We start from the raw sequence: 15,929 nt of genomic DNA, 5'->3' as shown, positions 1-15,929 counted from the left end.
AATATACTTTGAATCTAAATTCACAAATGGCAGAACATAGTAAAAAAGTTACAAGAAATAGAACTTGAGTTATTATAGGACCACAATTTTTACTACTCACTTTCTCACAAATATCCTATGTGGTACATTATGACTAGCCGTTTATCACATTCACATGAATTTATCACTTTTTTTCCACCACTCATAATTTACCACATCAAAGTTGTGGGCCTTGTGGCAAAGTTGTAGCACAAAGGATTGTGTTCTCAAAATTTTCTCATAGAACTTATCTGTTTAAAACTAGTACTTCATGGCAAGTTTGGTTTAACTTTTTGAAATTGAGTTTTTTTGAAAAAGTAGTTTTTTGGCCATTGCTACTCATCTGGCACAATGCAAAAAAGTGGAAAAATTACATTATTGGACTCAAAAAGGAGAATTTGTAAATTTTACAAAATCCATCATATCACGTTTTGGAACCACAAACGTGGTTTTTTACCCAAAAGATGGTAACCACACGGGAACTTAATCCAATGCCTTATTTGAATTCACAAAAAGAACTACACTAAAATCCCTTTGAAAATAAGTGAAATCCTTTAGAGAATTTAGATTACCGACTTTAAGACTAATTAAAATGCTTCATAAAACTTTTACATAGAGAGAGAGAGAGAGAGAGAGAGAGAGAGAGAGAGAGAGAGAGAGAGAGAGAGAGAGAGGCTTCATAAAACTTGATTGACAATTTAAAATATTCTAAAAGAAACGGTATTTTTTATTTGGTACTTACCGGTCATTCCACATAGATGAGTGGAATGACCATTTATTTAAATGAAAGTTGATAGACTAAAATAAAAACATCCCTAAACTTTAAGAGTAAAAAATGTAATTTAAGACTCGTATATACGTTTGGTGCCAATCAATTCATTTTCTATCACATACATACAAAATATAAAAAACGTGCTTTTATTTATATATATACTATGAAGGTTACAACCTTATAGGATCCAATAATAAGAGAGATTATTTTGATATCGTTTACTTAGGTTAGCTTGTGGTATGGAGTCTATGGACTTTGCTCTTATTTGTATTACCCCATATCAAAGAACCAAGTGAATTTTGTCATTTTGATGGACTAAACAGTAAACACCCATTAATCTTGGTCTCTCCCTCTGCGCACTATGCTGCTACATGTCTAGTTCAAAGGGAAGATGTACTAGTCAAATTCTTAGAAAAGAAAAAAGAAAAGAAAAGAAAAGGAAATGAAAATTCTTAATTGACTTTAAAATGAAAGCTAAAGCCAAAATGCCATGGAGAGAGACATCAAATTGTTGCATAACAGGTTCACAACTATGCTTGCTTTAGGAAAGAAATTAGGTAACGACTTGACATATCATATTTAGCATGCTAAATATGATATGTCACTTGACGGCACTCATTGTACATAACATCATCATTGAATCTTTTTCATGGCTTAAAAGCATCTCAACCACTTGGCTCATGGTAGCTCTTTCATCTTTGTCTTCTTTTACGCATTGTAGAGAAACCCAAACCAAAGTTTCCATCTTGCCCATGTCATATTTACCTTCCAACACTGGATCAATGATCTCTTCAAGTGAGGAAGTATTTGCAGCCTGTGCTTTGCCTCCACACCATCATGTATTGCATGGATACTAATTGATGGGCCCTTTCCGGTTATCATTTCCAATACAACAATTCCATAACTATAAACATCAACTTTCAAAGTGATGGGGAGATTGCAAACCCACTTTGAAGCCATATAACCTTGGGTTCCTCTTATCCTTGAGAAGCTTGAACTCTTAAGGGCATCTCTGTTTTGTAGCTTTGATAGGCCAAAATCTGCCACCTTTGGTTGATAATTTGAGTCTAGAAGTATGTTTTGAGACTTTACATCGCAATGAAAAATCCAGTCCAAGCAGTCCTCATGTAGTTGCTAGGCCTTTTGCAGTGCCCACTGCAATTTTGAACCTTTTCTCCCAGTCAAGAGCAGTGGTTGAGACTGAGAGGTTATCTGCTAAAGAACCATGCTCCATGTACTCGAAGACCAAAAGTTTGTGCTTTCCTTTTGCACAATACCCCCACATCTCTATTAAGTTCATGTAGTTAATCCTTCCAATGATGCTTACTTCAGCTAGAAATTCATCTTCTTCTTGGTTGGCTTCATTGAGACACTTGATTATAGCAACTCGATTGTCATTTAGTACCCCTTTGTAGAAAATTCCCCCTACACCTCTTCCAATTTCCTCAGTAAAACTCTGAGTGGCCTTTTTTAGTTCAGCATGGGTAAAATTTCTGAATCTGTTGGCACAAAGAGCATAGCCTTGCTTGTCTGCACCTGATCTTTTTCGGGTTTCGTTCAAGAGACACCACACCACAAAGATACATATGACTTCGAGTCCAGCCACTCCACTGGCAAACCAAAGCATAAATTTTATTGTCCCATTTTCATAGCGTTCCACATTTGTTCTGTCTGCAAACTGTGAAATTCTGAATTAGTAATCTATTGTTACTAAAGTTTAAATGATTATATAAAATGTAAAGATGCAACATAAAGTATGTTCCTAAAAATTACAGACCCTAAATAGCTCTTCTACTTCCACCATACATGATGATGTGTTTTGGAAGGGATGCATAAGATAATTTCTTCTATCAAATACAAATAAATACAATAAAAGGCATAATCATTGTACCTTACTCGAGCAGTTTAAATTGAATTCTTCTATAGGTTTGGCGTAGGACAAGATATTGTTTTGTGGCACTTTCAAGAAAAGGTCTCTAGAGAAACTCGGCAATTGATACCCATTCAACAATAGTGTCTTAAGGTAACAAGTTGAAAAACCAGTATCCTTCTTAAAGGAGTATTGGAATGCTTTGCAATCGCATAATTGCAAACATAAATCCCAACATTGATCAAAGGTGTGTAATTGGGATGAAACCCATAATCATAACCGTAAAATTCAACATGGGATAGCAACATAAAGCCAAACTCATTTTTGTCACAAGAGAGATCAAATTCGGGTTCACACCCATAAGCCCAATCAGTACGATTTTTCATTTTGTACCCTGGAAGACAAGAACATTTCCTGCCAGAACTAACAACATAACTGCACAAACTGTTGGCCCCACAAGCACAATGAATATTGCAAGGTGTCTGAATGGCTTGCCAAGAGACAACCCAAGTTTGCCTCTCTTCTTCCCAACTGTACAATCGAATATTACCATCGTAATCAATTGTCAATCTTCTATGAAGCACTGCTCCATAGTCACTTGACATCTATGAAGTACGGGTACGTTTCGAGAATCGGGTGCAGATGCGGGACTTGGTAATTTTTGAAAAAATAGGGTGCGGGTGCGACAGGACTCGGCAATTAAAAAATTATTTAAAATATTTTTATTTATATTTTCTATATATTTTTACTATTAAAATATTTTTAAAAAACACATTACTATGCCTTGATTCACAAAACAAAGAAAGAAGAAGGCAAGAAACACATTACTATGCCACTGAGGTGAGAATTTCGGCTTTTCCGGCTATATTCAAGGCTAATTTCGACTTGTTTCAGCCGTATCGACCGTTTTGGTCGTCGGCCGATACGACCCGATATGGCCAATACGACCCGATTCTAGCCGAATTAGCTTGGTTCAGCGCGAATCGAGCTAAGTCGGCACGAATCGGAGAAAAAAAAAAAAAAAAAAAAAAAAAAAACTCAAATGCGGCACCGACGAGCGGGCAACCGCGTCGGATGCCATGTCTCGCGTCAGGTTGCATCGAACTCGGGTGCGACACCCTCCCAGCCGCGTCCGTGCTTTCTAGCTTGACATAGAATTAAACCATCAGATGAACTAAAGTTCCCCAAGGAATTAAGGACAGCAATTCTACTATTGTTATATGAGTTCCTCCCAGCTTGCAAGCCATGGGTCAGGCCAATAGATACTGGAAATCTCAGGACCATTATAGAGAAGGCGGAGAATGTTATCATTGTCGAAGAAAAGCTTGTAGAAGGCGGAAAATATATATTTTCTATATATTTTTACTATTAAAATATTTTTAAAAAACACATTACTATGCCTTGATTCAAAAAACAAAGAAAGAAGAAGGCAAGAAACACATTACTATGCCATTGAGGTGAGAATTTCGACTTTTCCGGCTATATTCAAGGCTGATTTCGGCCTGTTTCAACCATATCGACCGTTTTGGTCGCCGGCCGATACGACCCGATATGGCCAATACGACCCGATTCTAGCCGAATTAGCCTAGTTCGGCGCAAATCGAGCTGAGTCGGCACGAATCGGAGAAAAAAAAAAAAAAAAAAAAACTCAAATGCGGCACCGACGCGTGGGCAACCACATCGGATGCCATGTCTCGCGTCAGGCTGCATCAGACTCGGGTGCAACACCCTCTCAACCGCGTCCATGCTTTCTAGCTTGACATAGAATTAAAACCATCAGATGAACTAAAGTTCCCCAAGGAATTAAGGACAGCAATTCTACTATTGTTATATGAGTTCCTCCCAGCTTGCAAGCTATGGGTCAGGCCAATAGATACTGGAAATCTCAGGACCATTATAGAGAAGGTGGAGAACGTTATCATTGTCGAAGAAAAGCTTGTAGAATCCAGAATGATAGTTTTTTTTTTTTTTTGATAATATTCTATTAATATTAAACAAGGGAAACAAGAGGATAGTCTACCTTACAAGCAGAGACAAGATCTGCAGGCAGATTATAATTATTGAAATAAAAAGACATGTTGGAGCGTATAGCAAGCTTTGTTGTTGTATGAGATACACAGTGTTGCATACCCGCTTAACCCAACGAAAACTAAAACGAAGACAAGAATTAGAGATACTAATAATATTACAAATGATGTTACTTATGGACCAATCAGGTGGGAGGTCTCTAGAAATTAAGGGCTCAAAACAAACTTTAGAGTCACCCTAAAAAATGACTTAGCTCCATTACTTGCTAGCAGCAATCTGAACCGCCCATAAGAGTGCAGTAGCTTCAGCTTGGAGAGGAGAGCACTTTTCATGCAATTTAGCCCAAACCTTCATAACCTTACCATCAGAGTCTCTAGCTATGACAGCTAAGGCGGTGCCGGCCGAGAGGTTTTCTGTTAAAGAACCATGCTCTATGTACTCATACACCAGAATCCTATGCTTTCTGTCAACACAATAACCCCACACCTCTATTTAGTTCATGTGGTGAATCCTTCCAATGATGCTTACTTCGGCTAAAAATTCACTTTCTCCTTGGTTGGCTTCATTGAGACGCTTGATTGCTGCAACTTGCTTATCAGACAATACTCCTTTGTGTACAACTCCCCATGCACCTCTTCCAATCTCTTCAATAAAACCCTTTGTAGCCTTTTTTAGCTCAGTATGTAAATTTTTTGAATCCCGTGGCAGCAATAACATAGCCTTGCTTGTCTGCAGCTGAACTTTCTCGGGTTCTGATCAAAAGACACCACACCACAAAGATACATATAACTTCAAGTCCTCCCACTCCACAGGCAAACCAGAGCATGAATTTCACTGTCCCATTTACACGGCTTTTTACATACTTTCTAGCCGACTCTATCATACCTTCATTTGAGCAAACTAAACTGAATTTTTCTACATGATTGACGTATGAATCGTATTTGCTTTTTGGCAGTCTCAAATAGATGTCTCCTATGAAATCTGAAGAATGATATCCATTCAACAATAATGTTTTAGGGTAACAATTCCAAGAGCCAGTATCCCCGCGAAAGGTGTATTGGAATGCTCTGCAATCGCATGCTTGTAAGCATACATTCGTACATTGATCAAACGTGTAATTGGGAAAGAACCCAAAATCATACTCGTAGAATTCAACGTGGGATAGCAGCAAAAAGTCAGACTCATTTTTGTTGCATGAGATATCAAATTCTGGTTCACACCCATAACTCCAATCAGTACTATTTTTCATCTTGTATCCCGGAAGACAAGAACATTTCCTACTAGAACCAATAACATAACTACACAAACTGTTTACCCCACAAGCACCATGAATTGTGCAAGGTTTTTGAATGGCTTGCCATGAAACAACCCAAGTTTGCCTCTCCTCTTCCCAACTATACAATTGAATATTTCCATCGTAACCAAGTGTCAATCTTCTATGAAGCATTGCTCCATAGTCATTTGACATAAAATTAAAATCATCGGACGAACTAAAGTTCCCCAAGGAATTTAGGACAGCAATTCTACTATTGTTATACGAGGTTCTTCCTGCCTCCCAACTTACAACCCATGGGTCAGGCCAGTAAATACTGGAAACATCAGGACCATTGAAAAGAAGGCGAAGAAGGTTATCGTTATCATAGAAAAGCTCATAGAAACCAGAGGAATAGTTGGTGTGGCCTTTTGAGGAGACAAGCTTTGTGTTTCTAGTGAGTGGTTGTTGAGGAAGAAGGGTATCTGTAGGGAAGTCAAAACTTTCCCACAAAATAACACCTTCCAAATTACGTAAAACAAGATTACCAGAGTTGTAGAGAGATAATTGTACTGAGGAGAGTGAGATAGTGTTTGTGGCCCAAATAGTAAACTTTCCAGCATCAGTTAAAAGTATATTGCCATTTTTTTGGAGGGAGAGCTTTGAGTGCTTTCCATTTACATGTTGGTCACGGTTTGCCATCCAAACTACGGTGCGTGAGTTGCTAAACCAAATGGCAAAGCAAAAAGCATTATCACCCACAGAGTAAAAGCCAGCAGAGAAAACACCATTTGGTGATATCAAAACTTTTGGTTTCTCTATGGAAAGGGACGTGCCTTTACTCATAGCATCTAGTGTTGAAGATGAAAGTGGGAAAGAAAAGGCTAAAGAGAGTATAAGATACAAAATAGGCGCAGCCATGGACTTCATGAAAGCTATAACAAGATATGGACTCGGGCAACCAGTATATCATATATAAACAAGTGTGGAGTGTATAAGAAAACTAGTCTGGACAGGGGCGTGATAAATGTGAATATAAATGAGAACAAAAAAAAGAGAGAATAAATTTGAACATAGAAATCAGGAGCACATAAAGATATATTATTTTCTACTATAATATTTTTTTCAAAAAATTCTGCTATTGATTATGTTAACAAAATGGTTAACAATCCATTTTAGAAAAGTTTTGATATTACTTTTATGGAAAATAGAAAAAACTATCAAAATATTAATTGTTTTTTTTTCCATAAAAATTTTCTTTCAATAGATTATTAACCATTGTCCTAAGGACATCGCTTAGCATTTTCCTTTTTTTTTTTTAATTTTTTTTAATGTTGGTAGCATATAAAAATTTCTCACGAGGCTAGAATTTAGAATTTCTAGATTGTCTCCCAACTACAAATAAAGTTTCCTAATTACCTCAATGTAGGGACACATGGAATGTCATTTCATCCATAGGTCATTCATTGTCTCACATAATTGTTTCATACCGATACTTCAATTCTGACTTTTATATTGAAGGAGTATGTAGTGATCTTCCGCTTGTAAGATTGGTCCAAGAAAGTTTATTCAATTTGGGTAAAGAAGAAAAAGCAAGATATTCTCGTCAATAACAAAGAGATGCACATTATTTCACATTGAAAACAAGAAATGGGCCAGTTATGATGACTAGGGTTGTTCAAGAATCCGCCACACCCTATCAATAAAAATTAAAAATCCTCTATCCCACACCGAGTTTTCAGTTTTCTTCATTAGTCAAAACAAAAAGTCAGTTTTCTTACTTTAATCAAGGTGCGGGTGCCCCATAAGGTCCTGAAGCGCTTTCTTAGATTCTTACATCATCAGCAACAGAATTTTTTGAGATTTTAACCCTTGGTTAAAGACAAGTGAGCAAGGGAAAAAAATGGGGCCTTCACTTTGATTCTTGTCTTAAACACAACCTTGGAGTAATTACTCGTGAGAAAGGATGCTTAATAGTGTTTTGAACATGTGGCAAAATTATCAGCTTCACTTTTAACTTTTTCCTATAAGTCATTTATTGACTCACCAAATTAGGGGAATTAGATAACACAAAGTAAGATATGAGAAACCAATCATGTTCTCTGAACTTGTTACTCACAAATCACAATTCAAGATCTGAATTTATGGGGATTTCTATCCTGCCTCCACCAGACTTCTTCATTCACTTGCTTTATATTCTTTTCGGAGTCATCTATCAAGAATTTCATTCCATAATCGTAATACAGTAACTCACAAGTCCCACCCAATACATAGAGCTACGCCTAATACGAGATCAATAATAAATTTGTGATGATTGATTCCATTATGACACTGTAGATTATTGAAAGACGCTCTAGGTGCTGACAGTCTGACACCATGGTTAAGTTTCTTTGTATGTAAGTAGAAGATTCAATGGGAGGGTATCTCATTTCGGATTTGATTAGCTTCCAATTTCCTCCCACTTTTGTTAAAACTTTTATGCATTTCATTAATTCCGATGGTTTTTTTATACAAATTATTTCTTTTTAATTAATGCAGGTCCTATTTTATCAAAATTATTGTCTAAGAAATACTTACAATTATCCGTTAGAGAAGCACCCCACAATAGAAAAATCATTTAAGTAGTAGCTATTATTACACAATAATAAAATTAATTTGATAATATTAATGGACCTCACCCCACACAGAGTGAGGAAGCAATAATAAAATTTTCATTTATCTCAAAAAAAAATTCTAAAAAATAATTGTAAAATTTTCATTAAAAGAAAAAAAAAAAGGAAGCAATAGTAAAATAATATAGAATGACGTATAAGATATGAGACCTCAGATGCTAGTCAACCAAGTTAAACTGACTTCGTGCTAGTTAGGCTCGGCCCGTTGATTCGAATTTTAACAGTGAGGAAATGGCTGGGATTAGCCGAAACTGGGCCCATAGTGGGCCCAACCCAACAAGGTAAAATTCTCCATTTGACCTAGTGTTTAAGGCTACGTTTGTTTCACCTGAAAACGGTTTTAGGAAATTATTTTACACCCTTGTGGGTGTTTGGTACCTACGGAAAATACAATCAAACAGAAAATACAGTACACGTTGACCAGAAAATAAGACTCCTTGGCTGTAAAATCGTTTACACTCTTAGTTTACCTTCAATGAATTTTCGGAAAACACACCTAAAGAGAGAGAGAGTGAGAGAGAGCTCAAGCACACTCCACCTGAAGTGATTCCCAAGCACATACTCGCCGGTCAAATCGCCGTCCTCGTCCCCTCCACGCGGACTCACACACCTGAAGACAGAGAGAGAGCTAGAAGGGAAAGTGAAGAAGACAACCCAACCTTCACCAGTCTGATCACGCCATAGGTTCATGCCTCAGCCTTACCGAACCGTCATCATCTTCACCACAGATCTACGCCGCCGGTCAAGGAAGCTTTCTCTTCTCTCTTACTCTCTCTTTCCCTCTGACCAACCAAAGCCGAGAAGCTATCAAACCCACCCACGATCTCTGATTTACAAACCAATCTCATCATCATCACCTCCTTTAGACCCACCCACTGATCTCACCGCTATCAGACCCATGTCATCGATCTACCCTTTTTCTCTCTACCCATGTCGAGCAAACCACCACAAGACGAGCGACCCACCGTGACCCTGTTGCCTCCACCGCGCGATCTTGCCTTCACCGCCTCTAGATCGAACCCAGTCGCCTCTCCCTCTTCCCTCTTCTCTCAATTTGATCGGATTTGATGAATTTTTTGGTTTGGTTTTGTTTCTTTTGTGTTTATCTATTGAGAAATGATATCATATATTTGTTTGGAAGCTGAGAAAATGTGGGCATCAAGTAGAATATGTGTTTTCTATAGTATTTTCAAGAACACAACCAAACACTAAAAAATATTTTTCAAAGTATTTTTTAATATGCCACCAAACATTTGAAAATATTTTCTTTTCCAAAAAATATTTTCACCTGAAAATATTTTACACTTGGAAAACATTTTACATAGAACCAAACACAGCCTAAGTTTGGAGTTTGAACAAACTAACTTCCAAGGTACATTCGTCATGGGATTATCCACATTGAAGACACATTCCACACTACGTGTGTGTTTGATTCCAAATTAAAAATCAAGCTTATTTTACTATTCAATTTATTTTTGCTAATATTCATAGACCCCATTGCACTTTTTAGTACTGTTCATAAGTCTCACTGTACTATTTTAGCTACCTTTATCTACAGCACTTTCAGCAAAAAAATTTCAGTTTCAACAAAATAAGTAGATCACAAACAGACCCTATACATCTCTCCACTAGTCTTAGATTATTTCTATGGTAGGCTTTCAGACTATGGTTTAGGTGTGGTTCACTCTAAAGTCTGAATGGTCTTATTCTTACGGTGAACATTGTGCAGTTTTTAATTTATGTCACCTGCGAATATTGTAGGACCCACTATCTTGTGAGAGAGATTTGATATATCACTATGATAGTAAATACTTTCTCAAACATCATACTTGATTATTCACTGTTTTTGAAAGGGAGAGTAGCCTACATTACATTATACTCATATGTAGCTGATCATGGAACAAGATGAAAATCAACTATAGTACTTTAGATATTAGAGCTTTATGTTTTCTAATTAAATTCAAATATTTAGTTGTCTAGATCAATGTAGTATAAACATTGTTATTTTTTAAGGACAAATAAATTCAGTATAATGATATGTTTGATTTCTCAATTTAAAAACTATGGGGATTAATTAGTTGGTTTAATTTGTTTGACCCCTAAATTCTAGAATTTAAATATAGGTTTCCTCTTTTTTGAGTTAAAATTTTTTGTCTTTCATCTGTTGAAGGTTTATTGGATCATTCCTAGTCAATCAAAAGAAATAAAAAAAGTTTTAGGTAAAATTATTTTAGGAATTTGAACTTTGAATAACTTAACTTTTATTCTAATATTTTCCATATTTTCTCATACCAACAACCGTCACTGTGTTCTTTTGTTACGTTATATGTAAGACTTTTCCAAACTATCTTTGAATTATCTAAGCCTAAGATACTAAAGTATCTCCAAGCCTTGTTTGAGGTGAATAAAATCAAAAGAGTAGGTTATAACTTATAAGGTTTGGATAAGTGTAAGAATTTTTTAAGCTATCTTTGCATTATAAAAAAATATCTCTGAGTCTTGATGAGCTTATTAAAGTCAAAAGAGTAAATTATAAAGTTTGGGTTTTTTTTTTTTTTTTTTTTTTTTTTTTTTTTGAGAAACAAACACACACACATAAGGGAGAGAGAAAGGGGTTCTAACACAAAGGCACACCATAACTCCACTCAAAAATCATGGTAACTTTTAAAGGAGGGTGGGGTAAGTTATACTACACACATTAGATTCGAATTTTAACTATTAGGGATTAGGCTGGGCTTGGCCTAAACGGGGAGTCCATAGTGGCATGGGTCCAACCCAAAATGGTAATATGGATGTTTAATTGGACAAATCGTTATGGATTTTACACACACATATAAAGCAATTATGGGATAATGAGTACATTTATGGATATACATCTCCCCTATAGACTTTACACATCGCAAAAAACATTTTCATTGCCCAAAGTTTACACATTCCAATCAGACTTTATTTCTAACACTCCCCCTTGGATGACCACTTTTTAAGAATATGCCTCGTTAAAACCTTGCCAAATAAAAACCCTGTGGGAAAAAAATTTTGGCTAAGGAAAAAGAGTACAATATTCTTGTATAACTTCTAGTGGCTTAGGATTGCCTCATTAAAACCTTGCAAAGGAAAACCTAGTGGGAAAATGCCTTAGCGAAGGAAAAAGAGTATAATCAGCACACATCCTTTAGAAAATTTACTCCCCCTCATGAGTACATAGAATTTCCATTGTTCATGGTAAAAATATCCTTAAGTTGACGCATACCAATGTTGTGCACCATCTTCTTAAAATTCACAGTTGGTAATGGCTTAGTGAACATATCGACCAAATTATTACATGATCGTATTTGCTTGACATCAATATCACCACTCTTTTGGAGCTCGTGTATAAAAAAAAATTTGGTGCAATATGCTTGTTTCTATAGCCTCCCCTAATTTGAGTGATGCAAACAACATTATCTTCGTATGATATTGTTGGACTATTTTATGATTGATGATAATCCACAGTTCTCACAAATATGTTGAATTACCGATCTCAACCAAATACATTCACAACTCGCTTCATGAATTGCGATAATCTCTACATGATTTGAGGAAGTAGCAGAAATTGTTTGCTTAACAGATCTCCATGAAATAGCAGCATTTCCATAAGTAAATAAATATCCTGTTTGTGATCGACCTTTGTGTGGATCAGAAAGGTAACCTGCATCAGCATATCCGACTAACTGTGGTTTTGATTCATTTGGATAAAATAATCCCAAATCAGTAGTCCCATGAAGATAAAGTAAAATATGCTTAATTCCATTCCAATGTCTTCTAGTTGGTGCAGAACTATACCTTGCTAATAAGTTAACTGCAAATGCAATATTAGGCCATGTGTAATTTGCTAGATACATCAAAGCACCAATTGTACTAAGATATAGTACTTCATGACCAAGAATTTCTTCATCATCTTCTTGTGGTCGAAACGGATCTTTCTTGACATCAAGTGACCGACCCACTATTGGAGTGCTCAAAGGATGAGCTTTATCCATGTAAAATTGCTTCAAGACTTTTTCTGTGTATGTTGATTAATGAACAAGAATTCCATTTGGAAGATGTTCAATTTGCAGGCCAAGACAAAATTTTGTCTTACCAAGATCTTTCATCTCAAATTCATTCTTTAAACAATTTGCTGTTTTTGTTAACTCTTTTGGAGTCCCTACAAGATTTAAATCATCAACATATACTACAACAATAGCAAATCCGGATTCTGATTTTTTGATAAAAACACATGGACAAATTGGATTATTCTCAAATCCTTCTTTCAAAAGATATTCACTGAGGCGATTATGCCACATGCATTCGGATTGCTTTAACCCATATAAAGATCTCTGTAGCTTGATGGAATACATACTTCGAGATGTAGGATTATATGTTTCAGGCATTTTATATCCTTCAAGGATTTTCATGTAGATATCATTATCTAATGATCTATACAGATATGCTGTAACAACATCCATTAATTGCATATCTAGCTAATCAAAAATCTGAATGTAATTGCATCCATTACAGGAACATATGTTTCTTTATAATCAATACCAGGTCTCTGCGAGAAACCTTGTACTACAAGTCGTGCTTTGTACCTTATAATTTCATTTTTCTCATTTCGTTTACATACAAATACCCATGTGTATCCAACAGGCATTACAACTTTAGGTGTTCGGACTACAGGTCTAAAAACTTCACATTTACTTAGTGAATTTAATTATGCTTGAATTGCCTCTTTCTACATTGGCCAATCATTTCTACATTGACATTCATCAATGGTTTGTGGTTTATATTCATTATCATTACTTCTGGTAATATCAAGAGCAACTTTATATGAAAATATGTTGTCGACAACAATTTTATTTCTATCCCATATTTCTCCTGTATGTACATAATGTATCAAGATCTCGTTATTTTTAGGTACCTGATCCCCTTTAGGGGATAACTCTTTAGGAGGTTTATTTTCAGGAGATTTTTGTTCATAAGTTTTGGATAGATCAATTATTTCAGTGACCTGTGTCCTGGGTATAGCCTCTTTATAGGTTGCAACTTGTTTTTCTTGTCCTTTTCTCTTCTGGGGAATTTTATCTTTAACACCGATAGGTCTTCCACACTTCAGGTGTGGCTTTGATTCATTTGCTGTTGTATTAACTAATTGTCTTATAGGGATTTCAATCCGTGCTGGAGTATTAGCAGCAGGAATGTGAGATTTCACTACTTTCTTATTGTCGGTGAATACATTTAGTAATTGATTTGCAATTCCTTGCAAATGAATAATTTTTTGAACTTCCAATTCACATTGATTTGTATGAGGATCAAGATAAGATAACGTCGAAACATTCCAAGTAATCTCATGTCATGCTTCAGGCAATGACTTTTCTCCCCTTAATGGTGGGAAGATTGTTTCATTAAAATGACAATCCTCAAAATGTACCTTAAAAATATCACCAGTTAGAGGTTCAAGATATCTAATGATAGATGGGGAATCAAAACCCGTATAAATTTCAAGTCTACGTTGAGGACCTATCGTATTGCGTTGTGGGGGTGCAATAAGTACATATACAGCACAACTAAATGTGCACAAGTGAAAAATATTTGGTTGTTGGCCAAGTATAAGTTGCAATGGTGAGAATTTATGATAAACAGTTGGCCTAATGCGAACTAATGATGTAGTATGTAAAATAGCATGACCCCAAGCAGAAACTGGTAATTTTGATTTCATAAGCAAAGGTCGAGCAATAATTTGAAGTCTCTTGATAAGTGATTCAGCTAAACCATTTTGAGTATGTGTATGGGCAACAGGATGTTCAACATCAATTCCAATTGACATGCAATAGTCATTAAAAGCTTGAGATGTGAATTCACCAACATTATCTAAACAAATTTTCCTAATTGGATAATCAGGAAATTGTGCCCGCAACCTAATTATTTGAGTAAGAAACCTAGCAAATGCAACATTTCTAGTAGAAAGTAAACATACATGTGATCATCTGGTTGATGCATCAATTAAAACCATAAAATACTTAAATGGACCACAAGGTGGGTGTATTGGTCCACATATATCACCCTAAATTCTATTTAAGAAAGATGGACACTCAACAACAATATTTAAATGTGATGGTTTGGTAATTAATTTACCTTGAGAACATGCACTACATGGATAATCACTAGATAAAAGAATCTTTTAGTTCTTTAAGGGATGTCCGTGAGAGTTTTCAATAATTCGACGCATCATTATTGATCCTGGATGTCTAAGATGATCATGCCAAAGCATAAAAACCTTTGCGTCTGAACACTTCTAGTATATTGCAACATTTGTTTCAACTGTTCTCATTGTAGTATAATATAACCCAGAAGAGAAAATAGGCAGTTTTTCTAACATGAGCTTCTGGCCCGATACTATTGAAGTAATATAAAGAAATTCTTCACTGCCTTCGTTATTAGTTTCAATATGATAACCATTATAACGTATATCCTTAAAGTTGAGCAAATTTCTGCTTGATTTAGAAGAATACAAAGCATCATCAATACAAAGTTTTGTGCCCTTTGGCAAAATGATAATCGCTCTTTCAGAGCCTTCAATTAAGTTTGATGAACCTGATATGGTATTGACATTGGCTTTGCATAATTTTAAAATTTTAAAATATTTTTTATTTTTAAGGATCGTATGAGTTGTTGCACTGTCTGCTATACAAAAATCTTCTCTATTCGTCTTGGAATTGATTTTACTAGTATGACCCATGCATCTTCACATATGCAAAATATAAATTAAACTTTATTACTTTAAATATAAATAAAACATATCAAAATAAAAATACTTATTTCAATGCCATAATATAATGAAAGAAAAATAATTAATTGGTATGGACATTTCCATCACCAATCATACTTATTAGAATACGATAATATAATAAAAGAAAATAATTAATTGGTATGGACAATTCCATCACCAATCAAATTATCAAAATTTCCATCAACATCCTCAAAGAAATCAGAGACATCAAGATGAGTCATATCCACGCCATTTGGAAAAATCAACATAATTCATAGGATCATTATGATTAGCAAAGTTTGTTCCAATTCCCTTTCCCTTTTCTTTTATGAAGGCTTGGTACAAATCTACCAAATGTTTAGGAGTACTACAGGTACATGACCAATGACCTTCCATACCACACCTATAACACTTATTTTCATGACCCTTCGATAGTTTTCAGCAACAACTCATTATTTTGTTCAGCCATTAGAAGATTAAACATTAGTTCATAACACTTTATAAACATATGCATTCAATATTGCTATTGC

General features: G+C 35.5%; 1 pseudogene; it reads right to left on the bottom strand.

The window, feature by feature from the left end:
* Positions 1-1,391: 1,391 nt before the first annotated feature.
* LOC126716191 (putative receptor protein kinase ZmPK1) lies at positions 1,392-6,862 on the bottom strand (annotated as a pseudogene).
* Between the last annotated feature and the right edge of the window lie 9,067 nt (positions 6,863-15,929).

The sequence above is a fragment of the Quercus robur genome, chromosome 2 (assembly GCF_932294415.1).
Source record: "Quercus robur chromosome 2, dhQueRobu3.1, whole genome shotgun sequence".
NCBI lineage: Eukaryota > Viridiplantae > Streptophyta > Magnoliopsida > Fagales > Fagaceae > Quercus > Quercus robur.
Note: the sequence above shows the minus strand (reverse complement) of the source record. Positions and strands in the feature narration are given on the sequence as shown.